Raw genomic sequence first — 8909 nt, 5'->3', positions numbered from 1 at the left:
AATCATTATTACCTTCTTTATCCTCGTCCTGACTTTAACAGGATTTTCACTACTCTAGTAGGAAGTAAAATAAAGTTTTAATAAAAATAAGTAGCAGAGATGATTGAGCTATATCCTATCACATGCACTTGTACGACTGAAAACTGATGAGGGAGCAATTGGAGTCAAATTATCTGTCAGTATGTCAAGGCCAGTCTGAGAGTCAGAACCCAATAAATCAGAGCTTTGACTCAGGAATTTTGGTCTAGGGGTGCCTCATTTCCTAGAAGGGACACATGGCTAGTTTGACCAGCACAGCATCTCATATTCTAGGCCCTCTCCAAGATGGTGGGAGCTCTGTAAACTCTTGGGCTGGGAGATAGGAAGTGGCCACAGCTGAGGCCCAGATCCAAGAAGATAAGCAATCCAAGTGATCTTTCTCCACTGAGAAAGAGGAGCAGCTCCAAATAACCTTAGTTAATATTCAGACAACCTTAATACAAGAAGGCCACGTAAATTAAAATGGAATTGCATGAAGGAAAAAAATCCTTCGAAGGCTGTTATCATGCTTATCTCTTCATCTAAAAATGGTTAGGACTTAAAAGTATTTTTGTTTTGTTTTCCTTTAATACAGACTTCTCTCTCCCTGGGCTCTAGGCATCCTGTACCCTGGCAGAGCAAGGAAAAAATACTTCAAAGCAAAAAATCAAAATTCTGCCTTTCAAACACATCAAAGTGCAACTATGTTCCAGGATTCAGGATCCTTCATATTGGGTGGAAACTTTATTATTCCCTCACATCAGACAGAAGCCAAATGCTCCAGGCTGAGTGAATCTCCCCATTTCCACAGAACCCTGTGCTCTTGCCCATATCTTAAGAGTGGTAAACCTCTGCCATTTCTGCGCAAGGCCATCCATCTGAGATCCAAAATATAAGGCCAGGACATAGAAATAATCACAGTTCACATGAAATAATCCAGAGGATTTTTTTTAAGTAAATGAAGGCTTCCAATGGATCACCAGCCTTGTAGTCAACCAAGATTAGGAGAGACTGGCATCCCACCCCCACCCTGAAGGTGCCTGGCGCTCCCCACTCCGAATGCTCAGGAAAATGTTTCAATCAATAAAAGCCAAATGCGGCCAATGGGCATGATAAATGGAAAGCCAGAAGACTTCTTTTACCCAAAGAAGCCCTGACACTTAGTCATACAGCTCCAGACCATTTCATTTGTACATGAGTACATCTACTCTGACTTCCCCTTGTATTTTGCAGACATTGTGTTTGCAGGATGGATGAATTTAAGGCCGCAGACACCCACTTTTGACAGCTGACCTGTCAAGATCAGTGCCTGAAAAACTAAATTCCAGCACTATTAAACAAAACAAGACTGCTGCTTTTTGATAAGACAGCTACGGTTTTCATTCATTGCTGAGATCTGGTCTACCCAAACCAGAAATGGGGATAGGTATACTCCTGGGTAGTGGGAATTGGTGGGCTAAAGCATTGAAGAACACTCTGTTTCTAGGGGAAACGAGAACAGAACCTGGGCTGCTTGGGTCAATTCCTACTTAGGATGTTGCATTTTCAGCACGTCCTATAGTTATTCTTGAGAACTGTAAGTAAAAAAGTGGGGGCCAGGCACGGTGGCTCACACCTGTAATCTTAGTACTTTGGGAGGTTGAGGCAGGTGGATCACCTGAGGTCAGAAGTTTGAGACCCGCCTGGCCAACATGGCAAAACCCTGTCTCTACTAAAATACAAAAAACTAGCCAGGAGTGGTGGCGAGGACCTGTAATCCCAGCTACTCAGGGGGCTGAGGTAGGAGAATTGCTAGAACCCTGGGGGTGGAGGTTGCAATGAGCTAAGATCGTGCCACTGTACTCCAGCCTGGCTGACAGAGTGGGACTGCATCTCAAAAAAAAAAAAAAAATGGGGAGAACTGCATTATCCAAGCCACCCAGAGAACTGTCCTGCAAGCAGCATTAAGCTGGTTTCTGTTATATCCAAGGAGTGGCTCTTACTGGCTCTTCTGTCATGCAGAAGGATTTGGCAAGCCACAGTTATAGGCAAAAACCATGTCTCCAAGATGAACCAGATGGGTACCATGTTCATAGCAGCCAGGCACCCTGGAAACCAGGAATCTGTAGACATCTTATTGATGGCAGTGGTGGCCTGTCTGGAGTGGCTGCTGCCATCGCACTGGCTATAGCAAGGAGTTGCAGCCAGGGCTGTGCCCAGAGTGGGTGAGGCTCCTGCCTGCTCCATGGAGCAGGAGCCTCGGGTCCATAGCCAAGACTTGAGCAGCTGCAACTGCACCCAGAAAGCGCTCGCTCCACCAACTCTGTATAACTGAAGCTCCCACTTGTCCCCAGCTCCTGCTGGCTCCACAGAATGTGCAGCCCTGGGAAGGCGCTGCTGACACCCTCGCAGGCTTAAAAATGCCTGCTCTCACTGTCTGGCTTCTCCTTGCTATTGGCACTCCCTCCAATCTTGGGGCAAAGCCCAGCTAAGCCTGGGTGCTGTCACAGCCCAACTGTGTGTGCACATGCTTGGGGAAGTGCTGACATGCCAGCTCCCTGCTGCCTCAGGGCCCTCCAGACTTTGGGCCCTGATGAGCATAGGAGGGAAGCTTATAGGGGCCTGAGGGCAGCTTGGCACTGGCCTGCAGGCACCCCTTAGCCCCTAAAGCCTGGGCACCATGAAAGGCAGCAGGAGGAAGCAGACAGATTACATGGTAGAAGGGGGTGAGTCCCCAGTGAGGCCCCATCTTCAGGCCAGGGAAGGCCTGAAGGCTGGTGGCCAGTCTGGCAGTCCCGTGGACCATAGTGGGAACTTGTGGTGCCTTTTCCAGCCCACCCATGTCCACCCATGGACCAGTCAGGGTGGCACTTCCTTCCCTCTGAGGCCATAAAAGCACCAGGTTCAGCCAGAGCTCAGCAGACATCATGACAACTAGGTACAGAGAGGAGCCACACAATCCAGGGCATCCTCTCTCTTGAGAGCTGAACACTCACTGTGATGACCAGCTTCAGAGAGGAGCTACCCACTCCAGGGCTTCCTCTGAGCTATTCTGTCACTCAGTTAAGCCCGTCTTCACCTTGCTTATCTTCTACTGGTCTGCATACTTCATTCTTAAAAAAACCCAAAAAAACAAAACAAAAAAAACTCCCAAAACTTAAGCGAAATCTCAAAGAAAAGCTTTAAAAATAACATTTTATTTTTGATTATTTAAAATGTTTCAATCAATGTTCTGAGCCTAAATGTGCAAGTGAGTGCTTTCTCCATCTTTGCACATGTGAGGTGCTCCTGGACCATAGCCCCACAGTCCTCAAACACCATCACACCCTTAGAACAGAAAGGAAAGAGCAGTTTCACTAGCCAGCCCCTACAAGCCACTCCCTGGGGTCCTCCCCTGCCCTGATAAATTTGGGAGGCCTGATCCCAGAGGGCTGGATAATGAACTGGCAAAATCAACCCAGAAGAATCTTAATTGCAGACAAAGACAAACTTGGGTTTCAGCTCAGATAGACATCCCATGCCAGTGCTTTTGATGTTAGCTGCGGTTAAAGGGGCAGGAAAGGCCCCTACTCCATGACTGATGGTGTGGTCAGCTCAGCGCTCCCACCTCGGTGGGCTCCATCCCACCGTGACCAAATCAGGCTGATGGTGTCTCCTTATGCCAAGTGGAAGGAAATGCAATCAAATTCTGACATGTCCTGCAGCTCCTCCCAGGCCCTGAGCTACTGGTTAGGCCACTAGCAGGGCCGTGTATCAACCAATTAAACCCATTAATAACTGGCAGCACAGCACAGCCTCCTTCTCAACAAATTAAGATGCTGATCCCTGGACTCAGCCATCCATGCCCATGGTCTTCTGTCCATAAGCGTTCAAAACCCCTCCCCTGCTTCATGCTTTTAGTCTTGAGGACTTGGCTTAAGCCTGCTTCTGAATGGCAGCTGCCTCTGGGTTGACAATTTTTTTTTTTTTTTTTTTTGAGACAGAGTTTTGCTCTTGTTGTCCAGGCTGGAATGCAACCTCTGCCTCCCAGGTCTTAATTCTTGCGCCTCAGCTTCCCCAGTAGCTGGGATTACAGGTGTCTGTCACCACGCCCAGCTAATTTTTTTGGTATTTTTAGTAGTGAGGGGGTTTCGCCATGTTGTCCAGCCTGGTCTTGAACTCCTGCGGTCTCAAACTCGCTCGCCAGCCTCACCTGCTGAGTACACCCAACAGCTTCACTCCAGACTTGTGGCTTCGGAAGCGGCGGGCTGGGTGGTGAGAACGACGGGGCACTGTCCCTTTGGAACCTGACCCCCAACTCCGCTCTATAACCGGATTTCTGGAAGCCGCGACCTCGAAGCCGCCAGCGCTTCTTCATCAGTGGCTGGGCCTGGGCTCCTGGAAGCCTCGCAGCCGCCGCTCCCGCCTGCAGCGGACGCCTGAGCCGCCAGGGGGCAGCGCAGCGAGGCGGGGTCCTCCCCGGCATCCGTAGCAAGGCGGGCGGGCGGGACGCCGGTGCCCTCCCCTGCAGGGAACAGAGGCAGCTCTGGAAGTCGGTTTAACGCGGAGACCACGCCCGGAGGGGCGCAGAACGCTTCTCCCAGCGTCCCGGGCTCCGCGAGCACGATTTTAAACCAGCGGTGAAATGTGAGTCCCGCCGGCGTGGCGCCTGGCCGCCTCGCTTCCGCGCGGAGGGCCACCTGCCCCCCGACTTCCAGGGCTCTGTGGGCCCCCAGCTGCCGGTGATCCCGGGGTCTCCTGGCCGAGGCGGGAAGGGAGCTGGGCGCCCGGGTGACACTGGGGTCGTTTCTCTGCCCCTGCCCTGTGGCCAGAGCCGCAGCCCTGCCCCTTCCCCACCGGGGCCACGCCTTCCACCTCGCGACCAGACAGGCCGGGCCCTGGCGGGGATCTCGCAGGTCCGGGCAGCCGGGGCCGCGCTGCGGTGGCGAGGCGGACCCGGTGCGCCCACGGGGTGGCTGGAGGCCGCTGCATCCCGGACCCACGAACAAAGCTGGAGTTGCGGCTGCGGCTCCAGTTGGCTCTGGGATCTGCTTCATCTCTTGGCTCCGGGTCTGCAGCCGCCTCCCTGCCTGCAGCCGGCTAGTCCCAGAGCCGCAGCCTGGGGCGTCCCCTCCGGAATGGTGGCCAGGGCTGGCGGGGCGTGTTCGATGCGGGACCCCCGAGCCCGACTGCAGCCGCCACCAAACATGACGAGGAGCAGCGTGAGCCTCTCCCCACCGAGTATGGCCGGCCACCGCTCAGGGGCTATCCCAGGTGGGCACGGCCGGGGCAGGCTCAGCACTGCGCAGGCCGCCGGTTCAGTGAGCGCAGAGAGGGGCCTCCGGTTTATGCCAAAAATGTGTCTTCTCCAACCTTCTCCTCAAGTCCGTCTGATATGCTGGTTCCTGTCTCTAACAGTGCCTGGGAGCAGAGAGACGGGAGCCAGCATATGAGACGGCTTGTTCTCCCCAAGCTCAGCTGTGGGCTTCAGGGATCCGGGGAAGGTCTGGATAACCTGCCCACCCCTTGGGGAGGAAAGCCAGTTGCTACCCTCGTCTCCATTGTGACCCTAGGAGGCAAGGGCAGCTAGGCTGATAGCTGGTTTCATCTGGACTCCCCTAGGTGATGAAATGGGCAGTGAGGGGTGGGTTGGCAGCTGGGATAGAATGGCACGGCCAGCTGCCCTGAGCGTCATCTTCCCTGCCTGTTACCACTGCTGTCTGCCTAAGTAACAAAGCAAAGTTACAGTGACAGGATCCAGAGGCGGGAGGCTCCAACTGGAGATGGCGCTGCTGTCACAGGCCACCGGGGCAGCAATGTGACAGCTTCTCATGGGGGCGGGCTCTGTTCCCAGTCCCTGCCCTGCTCTGGCTTGATTCTTGCCAGTGTCTATTTCTTTGCCTTGCCCTTATCTCAGCCTGGCTTCCTTTCCAGGACGTCAACTCTGAGTGGCTCTTGGTCCACGCCTGTCTCCATCTCTCCTTTCTCTCCCCAACTCCCTAAACTCAGGACCTAGCGTCCCAAATAGCTGGGCTGCGGGTTAGATGACTTCAAGGCATTTCCTCAGGTGTGAGTGGGCGGAGCCCTGGGAAGGCAAAGCTGTGCAGGAAGAAAATGGCAACATGCTACGTTCCCTCAGGGAAAGCCCCTTTCCCAGGAGCCGGGAAGGCGAGGCAGTTTAGGCTGGGTCAGTTTGTCCCAGCCCTCAGTCTGTTGGTCCTGGCAATAGAGGGCCTTATTTTATTTATTTATTTTTTTCTTTGAGACAGTGTTTCGCTCTGCCGCCCAGGCTGGAGTGCAGTGGCTCCACCTCAGCTCACTGCCACCTCCGCCTCCTGGGCTCAAGCAACCCTCCCCCTCCACCTGCAGAGTAGCTGGGACCACAGGCGCCCACCACGACGCTGGCTAATTTTTTTTTTCTTCTCGCAAGACCTGGGTCTCCCTATGTTGCACAGGCTGGTCTGGAACTCCTACGCTCAAGCAATCCTCCCGCCTCGGTCTCCCAAAGTGTTGGGATTATAGGCGTGAGTCACCGCGCCCGGCCAAAAGACGGCTTTAGGGCACCCCAGAAGTGAGTTGCCCCTCATCTGTCATCTTTAAAGAGGAGGAAGTGGACTCCCAATCCAGCGATAGTCTATTACTCCCGGGCATGGTGACTCCGGGGCAGCCAGGACCAAATGTGTCTCCTTCCTTTGTACCGCACCAAGTGGCGGCGTCGGGTCACACGGCCGCCCTGGCCTTCGGGGAGGACTTGGGCAAACGTGGTGCACGGTGCTGGGGAGTCCCACCCTGGGAGCTGAGGCCTTGGATTCCAAGACCAAGGCATTCCTTGGCAGAGATGAGGACCTGTGGAACGCACATCGAGGACGGCGCCTGCGCCCACACTCAGCTGTTCGCGAGTCTTTCTTGCCTTTCTCTTCTGAAAGTCGTCCCCGGCCTTCTCTTTTTTTCTTCTTGTTTCCCTCTGGGAGTCTGCGCAGCAGTGAATTTCCGTTTCTGGTGGTTTCCATTCCGACCTGAGCAGTTCTAACTGTGAGCTGGGTCAGTGCCGCAGGCTGTGGTAGGAGGTGGTGGGGACCCTGCATCTGAGGCACAGGGAGGATCGTGAATCGTGCGGGTGGGAAGGTCGTCCCCCGGTCATCCCAGTAATCTTTGATTCCGAGGAACGGCATATTTCGCATCTGCGGAGGTGTCTTGGGGTCCATGGGAGAATGACTGGACGCGGAGGGAAGGCGGCAGGGAGACTTCGTTTCCTGTAGACTGGGTCCCAGCAGACGACGTAGACCTGAGTTGGATCTGTTGACCCCAAATTGTGCTTTTCCCACCAAGAAGAAAGGGAGAGAAACATTAGTACAAGTTTGGAACTAAAATATAGTAGAGAAGAAACGTAATCTCTAAAATCACACAGCTGTTCCGTTTCAAAGTGTTCCTAGTGCCCAGCTCTCCTAACTCCCAGCCAGTGTTCCTTGGCATTCTGGTGAGAAAGACTTTCTGGGCCGGGCTTGGTGGCTCATGCCTGTAATCCCAGCACTTTGGGAGGCCGAGGGGGCTGGATCACGAGATCAACAGGTTGAGACCATCGTGGCCAATTTGGTGAAACCTGTGTCCACTAAAAATACAAAAAAATTAGCGGGTGTGGTGTCGCGCCCCTGTAGTCCCAGCTACTCAGGAGACTGAGGCAGGAAAATCGCTTGAACCCGGTGGGTGAAGGTTGCAGTGAGCCAAGCTCGCACCACTGCACTCCAGCCTGGTGGCAGAGAGAGACTTCGTCTCAAAAAAAAAAAAAAAAAAAAAACCTTTCTTTTTCCACTGGTGTGTGTCCCTGTGGGAAGCGCTGACTCACCTCCGTGCTCCAGTGCAGCCTTCCAGTGTAGCTTCTGGTACGGAAGCTACAGAAGCTTTTCTTCTTGGTGGGAAAGGCACAGTTTGGGGTCAACAGATCCAACTCAGGTCTACGTCGTCTGCCGGGACCCCGTCTACAGGAAACAAAGTCTCCCTGCAACCTTCCCTCCGCGTCCAGTCATTCTCCCAAGGACTCCAAGACACATGTATCTTCCATGGTACAGAAGATACCAGTTTGGTTTCCCTCTGCAAGTCAGATAGTGCCTAGCACATCGTAGACAGACACAAATATTTATTAAACGGAATTAATGCAATACTTTAATTGAATGAAATGGCACCCTGTCCCACTTTTTAAAAATCAAGCTGTCGGATTTTATGTACCCCAATTTTCTATAAACCTCATTAATTCAGTGATTACCAATTTATTGGCCACAGATTGCCAGGTAGCTCAAAAATTGCTAGAAGGGTCTTTGTTAAGTCCATGGGGTCTCCAGGCATCATCTAGAACCAGTCATTTCTCACACATAGAGATGCTGCTGTTTTTCAAATGTATGTAGACGAGTTGTGCTTTAGGAGTTTTTACAGAGTCAACAGGTACTAAAAGTAATACTACGATCGTATTGGAAGTTCATAAAAACGTTTTACATTTTTTATTGAAATTTAATTTTAAGTTAGGAAATCACTTCATTAGTCCAGTTGATGTCTAGGTCTGAGCTGTCCAGTATGGTAGCCACAAGTGACTACTTAGAGTTAGAATGAAGTTAATTAAAAATTCATTTTTTGGTCTATATCTCTGTTTTGGTACCAGTGCCATGCTGTTTTGCTTACTGTAGCTTTATAGTATAGTTTGAAGTCAGGTAGAAAAAAAAAAAATTCATTTTTTTATTTGCCCTAAGTACATTTTTAATAACCACATGTGGCTAATGGCTAAATGGCTGAAAGGTACAGATGTAGAATATTTCCATCCTTGCAGAAATAGATGTTGCTGATGTTGACTCTTAAGATGAATAAAAAGTAACTTAACCATAAAATATAACCTTAGCAAAGATAACTCATCTAATTTATAGCATGATAGAGAGAAATGAAATTGG

The 8909-nt window shown here is 51.7% G+C and overlaps 1 pseudogene; it reads right to left on the bottom strand.

Annotated features, from left to right (window-relative positions):
• Positions 1 to 4227: 4227 nt before the first annotated feature.
• Positions 4228 to 7148, bottom strand: LOC116537216 (annotated as a pseudogene).
• Positions 7149 to 8909: the final 1761 nt, after the last annotated feature.

The sequence above is a fragment of the Sapajus apella genome, unplaced genomic scaffold (assembly GCF_009761245.1).
Source record: "Sapajus apella isolate SASKATOON/1434 unplaced genomic scaffold, GSC_monkey_1.0 scaffold107, whole genome shotgun sequence".
Taxonomy (NCBI): Eukaryota; Metazoa; Chordata; class Mammalia; order Primates; family Cebidae; genus Sapajus; species Sapajus apella.
This window is presented reverse-complemented; position numbering and strand designations above follow the sequence as displayed.